The sequence below is a fragment of the Cupressus sempervirens genome, chromosome 5, assembly GCF_028749045.1.
Source record: "Cupressus sempervirens isolate cs-2001-9-10 chromosome 5, ASM2874904v1, whole genome shotgun sequence".
NCBI lineage: Eukaryota > Viridiplantae > Streptophyta > Pinopsida > Cupressales > Cupressaceae > Cupressus > Cupressus sempervirens.
In genome coordinates, this window is record NC_143122.1 from 154,817,629 (window position 1) to 154,841,724 (window position 24,096).

Here is a 24,096-nt window from a genome sequence, read left to right on the forward strand (position 1 = left end):
CCCGATCCAATTAGTTTTCCTTTGTTATCCAGTAGTCTTTCCTTGCCATGCATGAATTCTACATTGAATCCAATGTTGATAAGTTGTGCCACACTCAGCAGATTATGTTTTAGTCCTTCAACCTAATAAGCATTATCACATACAAGTTCATTGGTTAATGAGATACGACCCTTTCCTTTAATGCAACAATTTTCATTGTTTCCAAATCTTACACTACCTCCATCATAATGTTCATAATGTTCAAACTTTGTTCTATCTCTAGTAATATGATGTGAACATCCACTATCTATGATCAATGTATCATTTTTCTAACATGAGAGATAAGTGCCATCTTATCTCTTTCATTATCAGATTCATCTTTCATAGCAATGTAGACTATTTCATCTTCATTATTATTAGAATCCTTAGCCATAAAACAAGTTTTCTTACCTTTGTCCTTGTATGTTTTATGACCTTTGAAATCCTTTTTTCCTTTGTACTTGTCACTCTTCTTTTTATCCTTGCTATCTTTGTTTGGGCACCTAGCAGCAATATGACCAACTTCTTCACATAAAAAGAAGATTAAGGGAATTTTACATTTGTATTTTCCTCTATTTCTAGAATATTTCTTTGCAAGCAAAGCTTCAACAACTTCAAGATCACTATCTAAGCTTTCCTTATTTTCCACTTCACTATCTGACTGATTTTCTTTTATCTTCTTCCCTTTTTCTTTAAGAGAAAGTTTTTCCTCAAAAGTAGACTCAACATTTTTGGAAGTAGGAACATAATTGTAACACCCCGTCAAGGGATCCAAAAGAATTAACCTAAAATTTTGCTAAGTTTGCCAAACAATTTTTATTTTATTTTGTTATGAGAGATAAACCATTCACATAAAGCACATAATAGTAGAAGCGATAACATACATACCACTAAAAGCATACATAAGCATACATAATAGTTTAGAATCCTTAAGGATCCCATGATGTTGAATCACATTTAATTTTAATTATACTAAGTCTCACAACTACCACATCCATATGAAAGAATAATTAAAAAGTTCAATGTCCATAATATATATTTGTTTCGAATGCCTCTTAGCAATTAAATTCGAAATGCTCAATCATCCACTATACATGTCACAGGCTATTGAAAGCTTAAGAGAATATACATATGTAAAAAGAAAGATACATCATCCTCATTGAATCCATGATACAAGTGCAATAAATTAAATGAAACCATTAACATACATGATACATCCATCCATTAATAAAGATATAACAACCATCGTAAAAGATAACCATCCATCATAAAACACAACTAATCTAAGTATTTGGTTGTTGCCAACCGTCAATAGCATCATTAGACCATCATGGGCCCTAGCCATCCATTTGTGCATAACATCCCAAGTCATTGAAGAGATCATTGGTATTATCATAGTAGGAATGTCACTCCTAAAACATACTACAACATATGCATAAATAAATCTAGTATGCAAGAATAAAGCATAAGATGATCCTACAAAATAGATAAAATCATCTATCACATGCTAATCAACAATATAAAGAAACAGACTAGTAAATAACATTCATCATAATGATCTAAGAATAGAATGAAGGTAAATGCCAACAAAGAATGCTCTAGCCATGGTGTCTCAGACAGATCTCAAATGGTAAGAGTGAAAAAACACTACCCCTCGACCGCGTGGAACCTAAATGGCCCACTCCCACCATGCTGAGCAGATAGTCTCAAGTCCCAAACAAAATATCAAATCACATAACACAAATACTCTGTAAGTCTAGGAAATCCTAAAAGTATACTAACTCAAAAGTTCCAACATAGGCTGACATCTAATCCTAGAGGATAACAAAGACACGTAGGAGATATACTATGTAAGCAGGAAAGTATCATCACACAAATCATGCTAGAGTTACCCTGGTAGTCCCTCAATAGACCCTGGCCCCCTAGTGATCCCTATGTGGCCACTAGTATCCTCTCATACTGACAAGGCATACTATAGAATGCAAGGTTAGAACCAAGCGTTCTCTCTACTCCAATCCTAGTTTGTACTAGCACACGAGACATGGGCGAGAACATACAATTATCTTATTAGGTTCATTTTAATCCCCATTTAGTGTAATGTTTTCACTTATTAAAACAACTTACAATGAGTTATCTTGGAAGCCACCTAGGGCCTCGGCCCCCATTGCAAGCCACTTCCCGACACTACAAGTAGATAACCTACCCTAGCCTCATGAAATCACAAATCACAAAATTACCTCATTCCTATACAAATGACTGCAAAGCATCATAAAGATAATCAAAATAATCACATCAGTTCTCCATGAGAAACTAAAAAGAATCCAATGATAATCATAATTTCCATTAGTTCTCAATGAGCAACCAGAAAGTATCTCAAAGTAATACTGATTGAAGACTCCAAAATGGTCGAGTCAAAACATGTCACCACATGACAACATCAAGAACAAATCAACACTTTAGTCCCATCATGGTGACTAGAAATTAATCCAAGTATGATTGATTGATTGATGACTAAAAATGATTAGGTCAAGTGTCTCATACATATACATCTCAGCTTCACACAAGAAGACTAATGAGCATCAATGAATAGTAAATACAACATCTCATACAGCATACCATCAAATTACCATGGTTGGGTTTTTAAAACGATTGAGATCAACATTAGGATGACATAACAAACACATAACCCCTGAGCCTCTGGTAACAACCTAAGACTAGTCAAAGCTAGGACAGATCCCAAAACCCCAAAACACATATAGCATAGAGAACAAGATAAAAACACATGTTTTGGTTTGCTTTTACAATCACATGGTTAAGCTAAATATGAGGTTTCAGATTTCATTTCAAGTATATTTCAAGAGTATAAGATTCTTCATTTAATCTTAAAGTCATCCTATTATCTTTTTGATAAAACATAGAATTATCCCCCGTTACTTTAAAGCAATTTTCTAAAATAATCAGAGGATAATTATTTACTTGTATAAATCATTGCACTAGCTCCCGTTGACTTTTAATAAAATCGTTCGCATTATTTTACCAGAATCAATGTTACTAATTGAATAAAATTTCCTTAATATTTAATTCCTCTGAAAACAATTAAAGGATAAGTAATCATTTATAATTTAAAATATTATAATATTTCCCTTTGATTTTCAAGAGATTCATCTTGACTCTATTAAAAAAATATTACAATAATTTCAAAACTTGAATTAAACATCTTCTATCATTAATTAATCTTGATTAAATAACATTTAATTAAATTAATTAATAAAGTATATAATTTGTACTCTACGATTCTAGATCACTTTAATAATAACTTAACTAAAACTTAATTGGGTATAGATTGGGGTCATTTCTCAGATTAAATAAAAGCCTAATTACCCTTCTTGACTTAATCAATTCTCCCAAAACATTCTAGAAGCAAGCTACTTATTTAATCTTATTAATTTGAATAAGTAATTCCAATCTAGCAAAATCATAATATTAAACTAAATCCATAACTTCCACTTAACTATATCCATCATTAATTAAATTTAATTAAATTAATTAATGACTATCCACCTAAGAAATTATCAATATCCCAACAATAATCAGTTACTAATATTTAACAAAATTATCAATAATTTTATTAATTAACAATTAAATCGTATTTAAATGCTTTATTTTTGAATTAATAAATAATAAAGCTCTTATAATAAAGAAACAAGATGGAAACCTTATTAATAAATATTATTAATAAAATAATATTTATCAATAACACAAAAACCCTATTAAAATTCATAATAATAACTAATTCTAAAGTCTATTAATGAAACTATAAAACATCAATAAGCTTCATATAAAATTTATTAATAATTTAATGTCGAAACACATTCAAATCTCAATCAATTTATAAATATATATATCAAACCTTTTTAATATACAAAGCTTATTAAGTCTGCCGGCTTTGATTGAAGTCGTGCGACCCTTGAACTATATCAACAAACATTTTAAAACTTCATAACAAATTAAATACTGCCCAACACATATCATAAGGGTTGTTGGTTTTAATGGAGGGTCGTATGACTCCTTTATTGCACATCGTAGGTATGCTATGATGGTGCAGTTCGGTAACCCAAGGATGCCGCTAATTAAGAGGTGAGTAGGGGATGGGGTGGGGTTAAACCCCCCCTCCCAAACATATTTTATACACGCCTCCAAAAAAATGATGGAGCATTCAACGCTAGAAGAGAAAACGACATCAGGTAAATAAAGCAATGTATCAAGATGAGACAATGTGAATGGGCAAGTATATAGAGCAATCAGCAATGAATAATTTCCAAAGCAGCATTGAGTGTTTAAATTGCAAGGTGTGTTGAAGACGTTCATAGCAAGGATAATAGACCCGGTAGTAGCCTTTATGGGAAGATGCAAATTGAGTATGAGGCATATAGATTTAATTATTATTATTGACTAACAAAACATATAGGTAGGCTTGATAAAACACTTTTCCAATGTCCAGTCTTGAAAGCACGAATTCAAATTTGTGTTCTATATTTATTGACAAATAGATATTCAAAGCATTTCATCCAAATCCTTTGTAACCTAGATGCCTCATGAAATCTCTATTTAAATTGAAAAGAGTGTAGACCATGAAAATGATGAAGGTTTCATGTTCTTACACATTTAATACGAGTGATTATCAAAAAATATTTTGAAGCATTTATGTAGCGATACAACACTTCTTATAAATTGATGGAAGAGGAGAAAATAGAAGACACAATGGGGCAATTGTTGCCATGTATTCTCTTTCTCTCTCTCCCATTGCTATAGTGTTTACAACTACTGCATTTAAGGCTTTCTTTAGACTTTTTCCTTGCGAGACAAATACATGAGACCTTCAATTCCAAACTTGGGAACAAATACGATAAAGCCATTAGATCTCATTCTGATAATTCTTACTTCTGCATCAATAGGCCATTTTCTAAAATAAATAAGTGTATGGAGCTTGACTAGCCATTTGGGCATTTCGATGACGGTAATTCAGATTGTTAGTGATGCTTGTCAGTTGTGTCCATTCATGAAACACGGTAGGTAACATGCTTAAACCCAAAGCAGCAACAAGTAATCTATGAACTATAACATTTGCATAACATCATATGAGTGATGTTGAAATGAGTATACAAGGGAGCTGTAAGACCATAATGATGGAACTTAGGAGGAGTAAGATCTCCACTATAGAAATAAACTGCTTGGGACATGCATTTTGCCGTAAGAGTCTAGACTAGCTATATATATATATATATATATATATATATATATATATCTACTAATATTTGTCCTCAAACAACAATTGTATCTAAAAATTGTTTCTTATAACTTCTCTAGATCTAATGAATGTATAACCCTTAGTGGATATAGTATATGGTATCACCGTTATATAAAGTGTTCATATTCTTTGAACCATTCAAATGATAGGTGTGGAAAATTTATAGGTAGCTCAGAGTGTGAGAATTTTAGGCTACTAGAAATCAAGGTTTAAGTAAATAGAAATATACCCAAGGTATAGTTGAAAGAGTGCATACTCCTCAACAAAACTAATGAATATTTCATTGTACCACTGTTATATAAAACATCCATCACAAGAACTATCGAAACAATTATTTAGCACAAAGAGAGAGAGAGAGAGAGAGAGAGAGAGAGAGAGAGAGAGAGCATAATGAAATAATCAATACAATCACAAGTGCCTACCTAGCCACTGATGCTAACTTACTACACCTTAGAAATCCATAGAAGAATCCCTTCCTCCTCCAACATTTGTAGTTCTTGCGAAAATGAACCCCCAAGTGACTAGAAGCATGTAGAAGCATATGAGCATGTTGAAGCATACCAGCTTGTAGAAGCCTATGAGCATGTAGGAGCACATGAGGATGTCCATACACACTAGGAGAGCCTGTATATAAAAGCCTCTAAGATGCATCTAGAATGTGTCTAGAAAGAACTAGGAGATAAGTATGGCAATTAAGCACATAACTTCCACAATAAGAAGATAAACATGATGAGGTGTCCAGAATGTTGTAGACACCATGTGCTCAATAATGCACTAACTCTTGAGTGTAAACAACATGTGAATAATTAGAGTGTAAACTCCTATGTTGTCAAGATGACAACTCACAAGAGTTTGCATACTCCTATGTGAATAAATATTAAAATAATGCACATTACTTAATTAATTAAATTTTTTTATTTAATATTCACTTGACTCCTTTTTAAATTAATTTATTAATTTTAAATCTCACGCACTCACTTTATTAAATCCACTTGTTCTATCTTAATATATTTTAATCACATGCATGCATCATGCGATCTAGAATCTTTTAATAATTTTAATATCGTTTCCACATTTAAATTTATTTTTTAAATTTAATTGATAAAATATTTATTAACTTAAATAGTAATATTATTCAACATTTATTTAAAAATGAACTCTAAATATATTATTATTAAATTAAATAAATATTATCACATTCCAACTTTAAACTTATAGCTTTTATCTTTAAATTTAATTCTTTTTATTTAATTAATTTTCTAATTAATTAAATAAAATAAAATATTAAAATATCATAATAATTTTGTATTTAATCAAATCAGTAATTAAATCTTTTAATTAGACTTAATAAATAGAAAATTCACCAAGAAAGAGTTTGACAATTATAGCAAAAATGCAAACTAGGGGCAGGCACTACAATAATTGTTAAATTAGTCTAGCTCAAAAGTTGTCAAACTTCCCACTAGTCCATCCAAACTTATCTTGTTACTTGAATCACATATTACTTCATAAATAGTAGAAACTCTAATTACGTAAATGGGGAGCAAGGTTTTTAAGAATTTTACTTACAATAGTTGCTTCTTTGATTTCACCACTAGATGCTCTAATTACACTGACACTAGCTTTGACTCTTTCTACATAATTGGCAAGATTTTCATCTTCTCTCAGTCTCATCCGATCAAATTGACCTCTAAGACTTTCTATTTCGGCTCTCCTTACATTGTCATCACCTCCATAGATGTTGCTGAGTTTCTTCCACATTGCAAAAGTAGTTTTACAATGTTTGACCTCATCAAATTCTTCATAGCCAAGAGAAGATCCAATATCAATCATCATGATATTATGATTCTTTTTCTCAGCAAAATCTTCAATAGATAATGTACTAGTGGGAGTTTTGTATTCTACATCAAGGTATTTGCATCCTAAATGACTGATGGTAGCCAGATGAAGCCTCATGAGTCCTTGCTATGGTGAAAAGTTATCTCTGTTAAGTAGTGAGATCTCTCTCTTATAAGACATCCTGATCTTTAGCTTAGGTACTTGAAACTTTCCTGCAAGAAACACAAACTCTGATAACAATTGTTGGAAATATAGATGGAGTAACTAAGGGGGGGAAGTGAATCAATTATCACAAAAATAAATTCATAGATCCCTTAGATGTATAATAAAACTAGTTACTATTGTCACTCAGTAAACATACATAAAATGTTATAACTCGATAAATGCAGAGTATGTCTTACTTTATGAAATCTAACATCATTAGAAATATCTTGCAAATATGAGAGAAAATAAATGAACACAAGAGATACCAGATTTAACATGGAAACCCAATATGGGAAAAACCACCAATGTATCTAGTTATTATTTTTCACTCTTCTGAAGTGAGCCCTATTAGGAGCCAACCCAATTAAAGGTTACAAAACACACTATTAGGTGTGACCTTGTTAGAGGATTTAATCACCCTATTAGAAGTGGCTTTGTGAGAGGTCTTTAAAATAGTTCAATGGAACTATCACCCTATTAGAGGATTTACAATTGGCTATTAAACCAACTCAATTAGGAGATTTTACATCACTGCTACAATGGTTAGAGAGTAACAATGAAATTTCTTGCTTGAGATGCAACTAAATTTATGAATCTAGATCTCTATTCTACTCAAAAAAACTTGATCCTTCCTAATTAAATATTACTTTGATGTTCCACAAGGATATCTACTCATCCTTTAAGTTTGCTCACACACTTTCCTTCTCAATTCAATCAATACACTTGCATACTTTTGAAAATCACAACTTGACTTTATATTTATATCATTTATATTTTCAAGTTGGCTCAATAAAAATTACAATGACGAATAATCATTACCATAGTCAGCTGGAACCAATACTTGAAATAATTATGCTTCATATGCCAAAACAACAAAATCCTTCAATAGCTTACCCAGGTTAGTAAATATTGGTCCTGGAACAATTTCTTGTCTTAACCAATAGAAGCTCGGTTAATACTGTGAACTTGTACAAATCCTTTGGTAAATGAATGAACTCGGTTAATACTAACTTTGACCAACTTTCCTTTGTTAACCATGGGAACTTGGTTAACACTGCTTGACCACTGATATGACATTTATGTGACATCAAAGACAACACACAATTAAACAATTGTATCCAATCGTAATCTTGTATACATACTATCCATTTTATCTCTATTATACATGCTCTCCATCTTTGAAAATAATGCCAAAGAAACTCTCTCTGAGTTTCATTTTCTTCATTGATCTTGATTATGTAGATAATTACATGTGATGGCTAAATTTTTTAATCTGTATATGACTGATCTGTTATGTTATTCTTATTCTTTACTATACTTGACTACCTTATGCACCTCCTAAAATAGAATTGTCTATATCAATGTGTAAGATATTTTAATGTCTACATTTGATGTGGTACACTATCTCTACTTAAGTTGCTTTTCTTAGTGAAATCACCCCCAATTTATCTCTAAGATATTCTAGGCCATCTTTATATAGGACTTTAGTGAATATATGTCAAGAATTTGTTCTTTGGTGTATACGTATTCAAACATTACTTCTTTGGCTTGAACTACTTCTCTCAAGTAGTGATACTTGATAGCAATGTCCTCTGTTTTTATGTACATCATAGGGTTCTTTGATATATTTATAGCACTTATGTTATCACAACATATAACCATTGCATCTATAATTTCTTATTTCATTCCTTTCAATAATTTATTAATTGGCATAATGTTTGAATAGTTCCCTTAAATTGCCACATACTTATCTTTAGCTGTTGATTGGGAATTTCAATTCTATTTGTTCCTTATCCATGATATCAATCTCTTTCCTAGAAATAAAGCACCTTCACTGGTAATTTTTCTATCATCAATATTTTTTTCCCAATTAGAGTGAGTGAATACTTTTAGTTTAGATCTATCATTCCTCTTATAATACAATCCATAGTCTTCTATACCTTTTAGATATCTCAATATCATTTTCACTACCATCATATGGTTCTCCTTAGGATTTTCTAAAATCTAGCAACTATTCCAATAGGTGATGCAATATAAAGTCTACAATAAATAGCATATTGCAATTTTCCAATCATTTTTCTATGTAGCATTTGGTTTACATCAATAGATTCATCATTTATATATAACTTTTGTCCTATAGCCATAGGCATGCTTACTAGTCTTGATTATTCCATTCCAAAAAATAACAATATCTACTTGATATATTTGGACTGAGTAATGATAATACCAAACATTATTTGCTATATTTCCAAATCAATAAAGAATTTGATTTTACCAATATTGACATTTCAAATTCCTTCTTCATTTCATCAAAAAACGATTTTCATAATGGTTTTTTTATTCCAAATATAATGTCATCAATTAAGATTTTAGATAGCAGTACCAAATTTTTCTTACTAGTCTTCAAGTATAAATTGCTTTTATTATTTTTCCTTTGAAAACCAAACTTCACCAAGTAATTGTGAAATATTTCATACCATGCTCTTGGAGCTTGTTTCAATCCATATTAAGTTTTATGCAGTTTACATACCATATTCTTCTTATTGGGTTCCAAAAATCCTTCAAGTTATTCTATGTATGATTCTTGCTCAAGTATAGCATTCAAAATTGTAGATTTGATATCCATTTGGTATACTTTAAATTTTTTAAAGGCTTAGTAATTGCTCAAGTATAGCATTCAAAATTGTAGATTCGATATCCATTTGGTATACTTTAAAGTTTTTAAAGGCTTAGTATGGAAGCAAAGTTTTGGCTCCTCCCAATCTTTCTATGAGAGGAAAAGTTTTCATATTCAACTCCTCCTTCTTGAGCATATCCTTTGCATACCAATCGTTCCTTGTTCCTTGTAACTTCACCATTTTTATTTACCTTATTCCTAAAATCTCACTTTGTTCCATATGAATTTTTTCCCCTTTATTCTAGGTGCTAGAATCTAAGTGTTTCTCTTCTCATTTTTCCAAATTCTTCATACATTGCCTAGATCCAGTCTTCATTATCAAGAGCACCTTTTACTTATTTGGGCTGAAATTCACAAAGTAAGCATGTATAACCTTTGATTCTCTACATTTTCATAACACTAGATTCTACATCTCTAATAATTTGTGTAGGTTTATGATGTCTTCTTACATACTTAGCTAGCACAAGTGGTCTCTTTTTTTCTTGAACAAGTTCATCTTGATAAATAATCTTAGTCTCATTATCTCTTTCTTGTTTAGGCTCTAGTTTTGCATGCTTGACATTGTCTATTTGATGGTTGGTATTATCTATCTATGACTCATCATCTTCTTTCTATTGCTTGGGACTCATTTTGTATTGCTCAACTATCAAGTGTTTCACCTCAGCATTTCATGTGTTCTAGGTTACTATATCTTTTTTTCCTTGTTAAGTAGGAGTGCTTGGAGCTCCATCATTCACATATATTATTGTATTTTAATCTTCAAGTTCTTTCTTATATTGAACATCATTTGTTTTTACAAATTCATCAACTTGCACATTTGCACTTTCCACAACTTTGTTAGTGTTAGAGTTTAAACACTTGTAAGCCTTACTCTTAGTGGAATATCCTAAGATACCTTCATCACTCTTAGCATCAATTTTTTTATTTTGATTATTTTTAAGTATGTTGAATTTTCTTCCAAAAATTTTAAAATATTTTACATTAGGAGAATATCAATACCATAGTTCAAAAGGTGTAGCATTTGTACCTTTTCTGACTTGCACTCTTTTCTATGTATAGACAACAATACTAACAACTTCTCTCCAATGTTTTTGTGATACATTCACCTCCATCATCAATTATCTAGCACAATCCATGATTGATATGTTTATCCTTTCATCTATCCCATTCTAAGGAGGGGTCCTTGGTGCTGACATTTGTCTCTTAATTCCTCTTTTATTGTAGAATGTATTGAACTCATTGAAAGTGAATTCATCACTCTATCAAATTGATGATAGTTAAAATTCCTCCTTGTTTATTTTTCAACTCTAACCAAATAACAATTAAATCATTAAAATTCATTAGATTTATCTTTAAGAAAAATCATAGTCATCATCCTAGAGTAATCATCAACAAATAGAATAAATTACTTGTCTCAACTATAGCTTTGAACATCAATAGGTCTACATTGGTAAATATCACTGGATGTGTATGTTTTTCTCTTGAAACTAGACTTTGTCATTTTTCCCAATTGATATTATTTACACATAGTATTTTCAGGCTTTTTAGTTTTGAAACCTTCTTACATTATTTATTTTAATAATGTTCACTAACATTTGTGCCATAACCAAACATCTTCTTGTTGAGCAAACAAACATGTCTCATTAGATAATTCTAGATAGAACCAATTACCTCTTATTTGATCATCACTTTCAATCAGCTTATTATCAACATCATATATCTTGGCCTTTTTGTGATGGAACTCAACTTTATACCTTGAATAGTTAAACTATGAAACACTCAATAGATTATAGTTAACTCCTTCCATCGAGTAAACATTGTGACACTTGATTTTTTTAGTCAATTGAATAGTTCCTTTTCCTTCCACAATAAATGGAATATCATTACCAAATTTAGCAAAACCACCCTTCTATGGTCAAGTGTCCTCAAACAAAATTCTTTCACCATTCAAATAATTAGAGAAACCACTATCAATTATCCATCTATTACTTTTTTTCATATATGAAATCAAAGAAGTTTTGTCATCTTCATCAAAAATTTCTTTAATAAAAACATAGATAACTTCATCATCATTAATTTTAGATTTAGTGTCAATTTTTTCTTTAGCAATATAACATGATTTCTTACCTTTTTCATCCTTGTTCTTCTTCTAGTCTCGCTCATCTCTCCTTCCTTTTTACTTTCTTTCTTTTCTATCATCCTTGTCCTTTTTGTTAGGACTATTGGAAATTTGTTCAATGCTCCCCTCAGGATTCATGACACAGGCTTAACTAGCTCCTATGTACTATAAGTTTATTGGTTGTATCAAGCACCAATAGATTTTTCTTTTGGTGCAATCAAAACCCCTCTCTAACAAGTTGTATTAGATCTTGGTTATAGATTTGAATCATCATGCCCTCAAGTAACACTAAGGGCAAGATTGTTGGAAAATCTTTTAGTGATCCTCTTAGGATTCATGACTAGGGCTTAACTACCCCTTGTGTACTATAAGTTGAGTAGTTGTATTGGGTATTGATAGGTGCATCTTTTGGTGCAATGGAAACCCTACTCTAACAAGGACACATTGGAACAATATGATCAACCTTGTTGCATACTAAAAAAATTATTGCTAATTTACCTTTGTATTTACCTCTTCCTCTTCCAATTATTTTTGCAATAATTGCTTCAACTTCATCAAGTTCATCATCAAAAGTCTCACTACCACTATTCACATGTTTGTATTTTCTTTTGCTAAGAAAAAAATTGTGACTTAAAATCATATTCAATAGCAGTTGTATAATTTTCAAAATTAGACATCTGAAAAGCAGTAAGTCTAACAATTTCACCTTCCAAACAAAAATTGTTACCTGGAGTGCATCTTAGCTTTTGCATTATAGAAAATTTGATGGAATATATAGGAAGTGGAGTCCTCAATACCTTTTTTATCATTGTTGCATCTTTAATCATTGAATTTTTAACTCAAATAACATTTACAACTTCCTTGATTCTTGTGCAATATTGCACTATGTTCTCCCATTCTATCATTTTCATTTCATCAAAGTTTCCCTTCGGGAATTTTTATTTGGCTCTCAAAACATTTTCATATCCTCCATATATGGTCTTCAATTTGTCCCACATTTTTTCATTGTTACAATCTTTTATGTCATCAAACTTGGGATAGCTTAGGGATAAAGAAATCTCCAACATTGTCTGACTATGTTCTTTCTTTCCATTTAGTTGTTGAGTAGACAGAGGAATGGTTTTTATCTTTACATATTCATTGACCAAAAATTCTATTGCAACATCACCAATACTGGACATGTAACCTCATCAAAACTAGCAATCTAGGAAAGCTCTCATTGTTTAGCTTTGGTACCTCCCTTTTTTGAGTCATGACCTTTAGCTTTATGTACCTTTAAACTTCTCTTTCTAAGCATGTATGCTTTGATACCAATTGTTAGAATGTTTAGAATAACTGAGAGGGTGGGTAAATTAGTTACTCAAGGTATATTAGTTCCAATTGAAAAATCCAATAGAAACATTTTATGTTCACCTTTATCCTACAACACGGTCTCTATTGTATTCTGAATAAAAATATCAACTAGTATTTTACTATCCTAATATATCATGCTTCTTGAGTGTAAACATTTAAAATGTAAAACACCATAAAAAATTCAAAAAAAGTTTGACACTAGGATTTAACATGGAAACAAAAGTTGGAAAAAAATAACCATCAACATCTCACCTCTTGTTCACTCTTTTGAAGTGAGCCCTATTAGGGACCAACCCTATTAAAGGTTACAATACACACTACTAAATGTGACCTTGTTAAAGTATTTAGTCACCTTGATAGGAGTGGCCTTGTTAGAGGACTTTAGAATATTCCATTAGAATATCACATAGTTAATGGATTTACATCGACTATTAAGTCCTTAATGACTATTAGGTCAACCTTTGATTAAAAGGATTTCAATACAATCTATTTAGAATAATTAGAAAGAAAACAATAGGGTTTGATCTATATGATTGCAACTCACTTTGCAGTTTCAAATCTATGTTTAGGTCATGTGTTAATCCCTAGTAAGCCTTCCTTGTCATCTCTATCCTCAATTTTCTTGAAACCCTTTTAATATTCACCCTTCTCTTAACAAAAAACTTAAGTCTTCTACTTATATTTTCTTATCAAACTCAACAACTCTGTTCCATTTTACTTGAAATATTTTGAATGTGCACACCTTCTCTTCTCTCTTATTCTTCACATATCACTCATATAAGTTTCAATATTTTCCCCATTAAATAGATAATTCTAGTCGTTTTCCATTTTTCACAATCACCATAGATCTTAGTGTTTGTGATCTAATCTAAGAGATTCATTGTATTTATCCATCTTTATCTCTTCTTTAGAAACTTCTCATGAAATCTATTCATTATGTATCTTACCTAATACTTGTTACAAATATAAGAGAGTAACTGAGAGACAAGAAGTGAATCATTTACCAGAAAAATAAATCCAAGATATCTTAAGATGTCAATGCTATACAAAACCAAAACTCTACTAAAACTAAAATAGTGGTGTAACTCAATTAACATAGGAACTCTTTGTTTATACTAACAATTATTGTCACTCAACAAACACTGAAATAATCAATTCTTAAGATTTTTAATTTATTTAACCTTAATTAACTTAGTTGCAAGAAAATAAATCAAATAACATGATCACAAGAGACATCAAGATTTAATGTGGAAAACCAATTTGGGAAATCCACCAATTGCAACTAGTTATTGTCTTTTAACTCTTTTGGAGTGAGCCTTTTCAGGAGACAAACCTATTAAATGTCACAAAACATGTAGTTATGTGTGATCCTATTAAAGGATTTAATTCATCCTATTAGGAGTGGCCTTGTAAGAGTTCTTCAGATACTTCAATCTAGAAATGTGACCTTATTAGAGGCTTTCATAAATAGTTGTTAGGATGACTCTGTTAGGATATTTGATTCACTGCTACTATTATTAGAGATTAAAAATTAATTGACCTGATTGTCAATGCAACTAACTTTGTTAATTTTAGATATATGTTCTAGCTTGAATACTTGATCCTCCTTGATAAAAATGTTATTTGTAGTTTGGTCAACTTGGACATTCTGATATCCTTCCAATTCACTTCCTTAATTTATATTTTAAATTCCATTCTTCTTACTATTTAATCCTCAACTTGACCTTATATTTATATGTTTTAACTTTCTAATTTGGCTTGAATATACATTCAAACAAAAAATATTCATCCCTTGAGTCGGCTAGAACTAACCAACAAAACTATCAGATCCAATATGACGATATAGGAAAATCCTTCATTAGCCAACCTAACTTGGTCAACACAAACTTAGAAAAGACTTTCCTTTAGACTTCCTTTGGTAACCAAGTGAGTTCGATTAACACTAGTTCGATGTCAACTTTCCTTTGTTAATTGAGTGAACTCAGTTAACACTGGTTATGTGTTGTATTTCCTAAGATGCTCGGTGTATGTAGGAAACTTCCTTCAACACTTGAGTGAACTTAGATGACACTAATTTATTAGTAAAGGATTGAAATTTTGGTAACATTAAAGAAAACATACAATTAAATGATTGTATTTAGTAATCTCCCTTTTTGGCATGATGACAACACAACATGTCATTATATAAAGAAATTTTTAGAGCAAAATATAGAAGTAAGGATAATGTCCTTAGTTTTATTCTATTTATTATCCATGAGAACTCCCTCTATTAGTGTGAACTCCCTTTGACATTAACTTCTTTGATTTCTTTGATTCCTTCCTCTCACAACAAACTCTCATTTGTCATATTTGACTCAAAGTTTGTGATTTTTGATATGAAAAACTCTCCCTCTTTACTGATACAAATATTTATGTTATACAAAAAACTTGAAAAAATTGCCCTCTTTGACATCTAATTTCAAATACAACATCTAATGTATTTTCCATGTACCTTATGTATATATATGAAACCTACTCTTTAAATACTACATCAACTTGTCTTATCTTCAAAGTGCTTGGTTGATGCATCACTAAAATATGATTAGTGAGCTTCAGATAGGGGAATGACCCCTAGCTTACCTCTTAGATACAAAAATACAACCTTAGGAAATGGCTTGGTGAGTATGTCTCCAATCTGTTCTTTTGTATTCACATATTCCAATCTCACCTCCTTATCTTGAACCAATTCTCTCAAGAAATGATATTTTATTGCAATGCTCTTGGTCTTGGTGTACTCACTGGATTTTTGGATATGTTGATTGCATTAGTGTTATCATAGAAGATAACAAATGGGTCCTTTATTTCCTCCTTCATACCTCACAACAAACTTTTAAGCAAATAATTTTTAAAAAATTGACTGCCACTACACCATATTTTCTATTTTTGTAGACTAAGAGACACAATTTTGCTTCTTTCCTATCTAAGATACTAGCCTCTTTCTAAGAAATAATGCTCCACCACTAGTGCTCTTCCTATCATCAACACTTGTTGCCTAAGGGTAGGTGCACCAAGTTCTGTTGCCAAAAGGGAGTTAAAAGTGGGCACCTCTATTCTGAAATCAACAATTTCTAAACTTCAACAAGAATATCAAGATAGTTATGCTCAAAATTTTAAGATATGACAAAAACAAAAGTAGTAGTCCTTTGAATGTAGTTTCTAAGCTACTAATTTTTTTTCAAAATAGTTTAGTTTTAGGTCCTCAATAAAGAAGGCCATAGAAAGTGATATTGTTTATTCACAAAAATATAACACAATACAAAGTGTGGCCACCCTAAAATTTTGACTTTTTAAAAAAAATTATTTAATTGTTCTTGTCAAAAGTTACCTAACACTGTCTAGTTTATGCCAATTTTTTTGGGTAATTTTATAATGTGTATTTTTAATGAATTTTTTAATTGGACACATCCCAAAAATATGAAATATTTGTGTGCTCCCCCTAGAAATGATTGAAAACTAATCTAAAATCAAAACTTCATTTTTTCAAAGTGCATAGAATGGAGTCTAGTATCTAAAAAACTATTGTAAAATTTGATGAACGAGCTAAAATCTACGGCCCACTTAGTACATGTTTATTTTTGACAAAAAATGGACATACATTCAAAAGAAATTATAGTTGAAAGGCTTGAAATAGTTCAAACAAAAAATAAATTATATGGTTATATATTTAACACAAAGACCTACAATGTCATGCAACCTAATTTATGAATCCTCAAACACAACGAAACTTGGAGGAGAGCACACAAGAAAAATTAATCATTTTTGGTCTGTTTGCAAAAAACCATGTCTCAGATCAGTTTCAAGATTCTGAACCTTTTGGTTGGATCCCCAAGGAAAAACCAGGCCTTAGGCTAGGTAGAATGTAAAGCTTTAAATGCCATGTGCACGCTATAGTGTGCAAGTACTATTTAATGCTTTTTTTAAATTTGGGTCTTAATAGTGTGAGTGCACCTGAGTGTGTATGTTCTTTAGTGTGCACATACTATTAAGACTTAAATTTCAATAGAGAGGGAAGGAGAGATGTAGAGCAAGAATTGAGAGAGAGAGAGAGAGAGAGAGAGAGAGAGAGAGAGAGAGAGAGAGAGAGAGAGAGTAGGGGATGAGAGAGGGGAGAGAGAGTAGGGGATGGGAGAGATAGAAAGTGTGAGAGAGTATAGGGGGTGGTAGAGAGTGAGTAGGGGATGGGAGAGAGAGAATGAAAGTAGGGGATGGGGGAGAGAGAAAGTGAGACTAGGGGATGGGAGAGAGTAAAGAGTGATAGAGAGAGAGAGAGTGTGTGTGTGTGTGTGAGAGAGAGAGAGTAGGCAGTGGGAGACGGAGTGGGAGAGGGAGAGGGAGTGCAAGAGGGAGGGAGCGAGGGAGGAGAGAGAGAGAGAGAGAGAGAGAGAGAGAGAGAGGGACGAGAGAGGAGAGAGATAGGATGGGAGTGTGTGTATGTGAAAAAGAGAGAGTAGGAAATGGGAGAGGGCAGAGAGAGTAGCCCTAAAGTGAGAGTAGTGGATAGGAGAGAGAGAGAGTAGGTAGTGGGAGAGGGAGAGAGAGAGGGAATGGAAGTTTGTGGAAGAGAGAGTAGGGGATGGGAGAGAGAGAGAGAGGGAGAGACAGTGAGAGAGAGAGTAGGAAATGGGAGAGGGAGTTTGAGAGGGAGAGAGGGGGGATGGGAGTGTGTGTGAGAGATCTAGAGAGTAGGGAGTGGGACATGAGAGAGAGATGGGTGATGGGAGTGTGTGTTTATGAAAGAGAGAGAGTAGGGGATGGGAGAGGGGAGAGAGAGTAGCCTGAGAGAGAGTAGGGGATGGGTGAGAGAGTGTGAGATAGTAGGTGGTGGGAGAGGGAGTGTGAGAGGGAGAGAGAGAGGGGATGGGAGTGTGTGTAAGATAGGGAGAGGGGATGGGAGTGTGTGTAACAGAGAGAGAGAGAGAGAGAGAGAGAGAGAGAGAGAGAGAGAGAGAGAGAGAGAGAGAGAGAGAGAGTATGTGATGTTAGATAGTGCGAGACTGTGAGAGAGATAGAATAGGGGGTGGTAGAGAGTGAATGAGATGGGAGAGAGAGTGAGAGTAGGTGGTGGGAAAGTGAGAGAGAGAGAGAGGAGGAGGATGAGAGTGTATGAGTGAGAGAGAGAGAGAGAGTAGGGAATGGGAGAGGGGAAAGAGAGAGGGGGGATGGGAGTTTGTGTGTGTGAAAGAGAGAGAGTAGGGGATGGGAGAGAGAGTAGGTGGTGGGAGAGGGAGTAGGAGAGGGAGAGATGGAGAGGTGGGATGGGAGTGTGTGTAATGGAGAGAGAGTAGGGTAAGGAAGAGAGTGTGAGAGTGAGAGAAGGAGTAGGGGGTGGCAGAAAGAGAGTACGAGATAGGAGAGAGAGAGTGAGAGTAGGGGATGGGAGAGAGAGTAGAGAGTGAGAGAGTGAGAGTGAGAGTGAGAGAGAGTGAGAGAGAGTAGGGGATGGGAGAGAGAGAGAGTCAAATTTAGAGAGAGAGTAGGTGGTGGGAAAGGGGGTGGGAGAGGGAGAGCAAGTGAGAGAGAGTAGGCACTAAGAGAGGGAGTGGGAGAGAAAGAGAAAGAGAGAGTAGGTAGTGGGAGAGGGAGTGGGAGAGTGAGAGAGAGAGAGAGAGAGAGAGAGAGAGAGAGTAGGCAATGGGAGAGGGAGTGGGAGAGGGAGATAGATATATAGAGAGAGTAGCAGTAGGAGTGGGATGGGAGTGTGTTTAAGAGAGAGAAATAGACTAGGGGATGCGGAGAAAGAGAGTAGGTGGCGGGAGAGGGAGTGGGAGAGGGAGAGCGAGAAAGAGGGGGGATAGGAATGTGTCTTTGTGGGAGAGATTAGGGGATGGGAGAGGAGAGAGATTAGGGGACGACAAAGAGAGTAGGTAGTGGGAGAGGGAGTTATAGAGGGAGAGTGAGAGAGAGTATGGGATGGGAGAGAGAGTAGAAAATGGGAGAGAAAGTGATAGAGGGAGATAAAGAGATTAGCAGTAGGAGAGGGAGTGTGAGAGGGAGAGCAAGAGAGAGGGGGATGGGAGTGTGTATAAGAGAGAGAGAGAGAGACTACGGGAAGAGAGAGAGAATGAGAGAGTGTAGGTAGTGGAAGAGGGAGTGGGAGAGGGAGCATGAGAGAGAGAGAGAGTACGAATTGGAAAGAGAGTGAGAGAGAGAGTAGGCAGTGCGAGAGGGACAGCAAGATATAGAGAGTAGAGGATAGGAGAGAGTGAGAAAGAGATTAGGTTATGAGAGAGGGAGTGTGAGAGGGAGATAGATAGGGAGAGAGAGAGAGAGAGAGAGAGAGAGAGAGAGAGAGAGAGTAGTGGTGGGAGAGGGAGTGGGAAAGGGAGATCAAGAGAGAAAGAGGGATGGGAGTGTGTGTAAGAGAGAGAGTAGGGGATAGGAGAGAGAGAGAGTAAGAGAGAGTAGGCAGTGGGAGATGGATAGGGAGAGCAAGAGGGAGAGGGGGATGGGAATGTGTTTCTATGAGGGAGTAGGGGATGGGAGAGAGAGAGAGTGAGAGAGAGTACGAAGTGGGAGAGGGAGTGGGAGAGGGAGAGTGAGAGTGGGAAAGAGTAGGGGATGGGAGAGGAGAGAGTGAGAGAGAGAGTAGGGGATGGGAGACAGAGTAGGCAATGTGAGAGGGAGTGGGAGAGGGAGGGTGAGAGGGAGAGGGAGATTGAGAGAGAGTGAGAGTGTGTGTAAGAGAGAGTAAGGGATGGGAAAGAGAGAAAGAGAAAGAGTAGGCAATGGGAGAGAGAGTGAGAGACATATTAGGCAGTAGGAGATGGAGTGGGAGAGGGAGATAGAGAGAGAGAGAGAGTAGCCTAACATAGAGTAGGGGATGGGAGAGGAGAGAGATCACAAGAGAGATTAGGGAATGAGAGAGGAGAGAGAACGAGAGAGAGAGTAGGGGATGGGAGAGGGAGAGTGAGATAGAGTAGGTGGTGGGAAAGGGAGATAGATAGAGAGAGATTGAGAGAGAGTAGGGGATGGGAGAGGAAAGAGAGCAAGAGAGAGTGGGGGATGGGAGAGGAGAGAGGAGAGAGAGTGAGAGAGAGTAGGAAGAGAGAGAGTGGGGGATGACAGAGGAGAGGGGAGAGAGAGAGTGAGAGAGAGAGTAGCGAGAGAGAGAGTAGGGGATGGGGATGGTGCGATAGGGAGAGATTGTTTTTCACATAGTGCATATGCGTTTTACAGTGCATATGCACTACACACTATATGAAAACACAAAAAATGATCATAATGTAAGTTTGGGTCCCTATTGATTCATATTCTATTTTTTGTCTCTTGTGTATTCTATTGTTCTGATGGAAATCACAAGCTTCAAGTTGTTGGAAGTTAGTAAACACTATTTGAAGGATTTTTGAATATTCTTTCATTCTATTTGAAGCTATCAAAGACCAAATTCAAACATAGGATATACTATTTGAAGGCTTTTTGAATATTCTTTCTATAAAAAAGCTTAGTGCAGTCCTTTTTAAATATTCTTTGTTGTTATATAGAGACAAATTTGATTATAATTTGACATGTTGTTTAATATATAGTGAATTCATCAAAATTTGTATTTTTGAATAAATTGTTATTTGGAAATGGTTAGAAATTTGACAAGTTGTTTAATATATATTGTGTATTCATTGAAATAATTGTAATTTATATATGTATTTGAATGATTTTTAAGTTAAAAATTTTAAGTAACTCCGATGTTTGAATAATTTGACATATAGAAATCATCATCATGCCAAGGAAGAAATCAAAGACTCAAACAATGGAAGAGAGGGAGAGAGATTTTTCATTTAAAAGAGATAAAATGAAACTACTACATAAACAAAGAAAATTGAAAAGCAATAATGAAGAATTGACTTTCAAAGAGGAACAAGAATCACTGATACAAAGAAACAAAGAGGAAGAATTGGAAAGACAAAGAGAATGAATGAGATGGTTATGCTCAAGAAGACAATTAAATTGTGAGCTACACCATCTTTGAATTTTGGAGTCATATCATCATCTCATGTTTAAGAGATGCTAATTCATAGATCCGACAATGTACACACTCCATCATGTCATGTTGAAGGCACAACATCAACATATCAAGTAGGTGATATTCTATCTTTTGCATTTTATTGCCAAGGCACATCATCTTTGGTTCAAGGTACGCAAAGCACTCAACCTTATGTTGATGTTCAAAATGTTGAGGGAATGGAAGAGATTATAGAACCTTCTAAAATTCACTTTAGAAGACCAAAATATTTAATTGATATTGATACTAACATTTTGAAATCAATGCCTAAAAAGATTAGCAAGCATACTTGTCAAAGAAAAGTTAATCATATGTGGTGACTATTCTTTGAAGAATTAAATATTACATGTCAATGCCAATTATTTATTGAAATGATGAAAATTTTGAAATTTTGGCCTATCATGAATATTCCTGGGCTAAGAATGATGGACTATTCAAATCAAGAAAGCATTCTAAAGAATTCAATGAGTGCTTAGGACGAATCGGGTTCTAAATCACCAATGAAAGATAGTAATATCACAAGACAATTACTTAAATTGATAATAATAAGTACCCAAATGAAGAAAGCTTGACTCATGAGAAAGATAAGAAAAGCATTGAAAATTGGTAGAGGTACTCTAAGGAGAGCCATGCTAAGGCATGAGACATTGGAAGATCCAACAAAAAATGAATTATGGACATTTAGCGGTAGACTACCACAAAAGGATAAATAAATTAGTGAAGCTTTGAAATCATTTATCAAAGATTTTTGGACAAATAACACACATGTTTCCCATAATAAAAGAGATGTTGTAAGAAGGAGGATTGGTAGCCAAAATCACAACCCACATGCAAAACATTTTTTGGACTCAATGCAGACATAATTTTTTTCCAAAATTTATTTGTATGTATCCATAAATTTGAATAAGTCAAAGATTTTTTGAGATGGGTAAACCTTTTTATGTGCATATAAATCACACACACACAACTTGTTGTTGTAGGATACATATTGAATTTACTAACCATTTTGATGTTTTTAGGCATATATGTGTTTTTTTGCAGTGTAATTTTATTTTGTAGGATAGTGACATGAATGAGCCACCTAGATATTCAAGGAAATTCATATCCAACACTTTATGTGAAATAGGAGACGAGAAACAATTTTAAAAGACATCATGCTTGGATGGTAGAAGCTTAATTTTTAGTTCTTTGCAATTTTTGTCAACTTGTGAATATATGGATAGTACCCATGCAATTGGAAATGAAATAGTAGATTACAGAGAATATAAGATGTGACATATGCTCTAAAAGATAGGAAATAGGGTAAAACATGTGATTTAATCATTAAAAATATTTTAGTGTTTGGGTTCATTAAGATTTTTTGTGAAAGGATTATTCATGAGTATGCAAGGCATACACATTGAGCTTGGTGGCTGGATTGTCAGTTCAAGTTATGCAAGATTACATTTCCATTAGATACCATTGGTTTAGTTGTAGAATTCATAGAGAACTACACACTACAACCACAAAATGAGGTGCAAGAAAAGTATTATACTTTCAATAGGTTTCCATATTTGTTCACATAACATTCATACATTCACCTACAAGGATAGAGGATGATACAAAAATTTTGAGGGAGTACCATTTTTACATCAGTGATGATCGATCACATTCTATACATTTTGGACATGGTTGTTTTCAACTATTTTATGAAGATTTGGCTAACAGGGGCATATCATATCATCAGCACACTATATGGTTAGACAAGTGTGCATCTGAATTCAAGAATGCATGGATTTTCTATTTGTTGAGTAGGATGCACAAGTTGTCTAGAATTCAATATATGTCAAACTTCATAGAGGCTAGTCATGGAAAGGGAAAGCATGATGTGTAGGAACATGCATAAAAATAGCCTTAGCTTGTGAAGAACTAAAGTAAAAAGATGGAGCAATATTGACAGATGAAAAATCTATCATCTAGTGGTGTAATGCTACAATGGGTCCAGGTAAGGAAGGTGAATCTACAGTTCATAGATTTTTTTGGCTGATAGTTAATACTAACATTGCACCATATGAGGATTGTTGCACACTAATAGGACCAAGTGAGTTGGACTCTTTTAGAAGCTTTGAGATAGGTTCATGGAGTATCCATACATGAAAAATGACATACTATTGTCAATCATGTGCAGAGGAAAATTGGGATGACTGTGAGTTGACTAAATGGGTGGACAAATGGGATATATGGGTTTTGGACCCAGTTGACACCTATCATCCCCCACGAGCACTAGAAATAGTAAAGATAGATTCATCCATTGACTTTGATTGCTTGTTTGATCTAGTGCAACCTGGTAATATATATATATATATATATATATATATATATATATATATATATATATATATATATATATATATATATATATATATATATATAATTTTAGTATGTAACTTTATAACTTTTACCTAAGTATTTTCTATATTAATGACCACATTTTGTACATTTATCATTGCAGGCCATGTTTTTTACTATTAGTGCATGTGAAGACAATGAAGAAGGCATATATT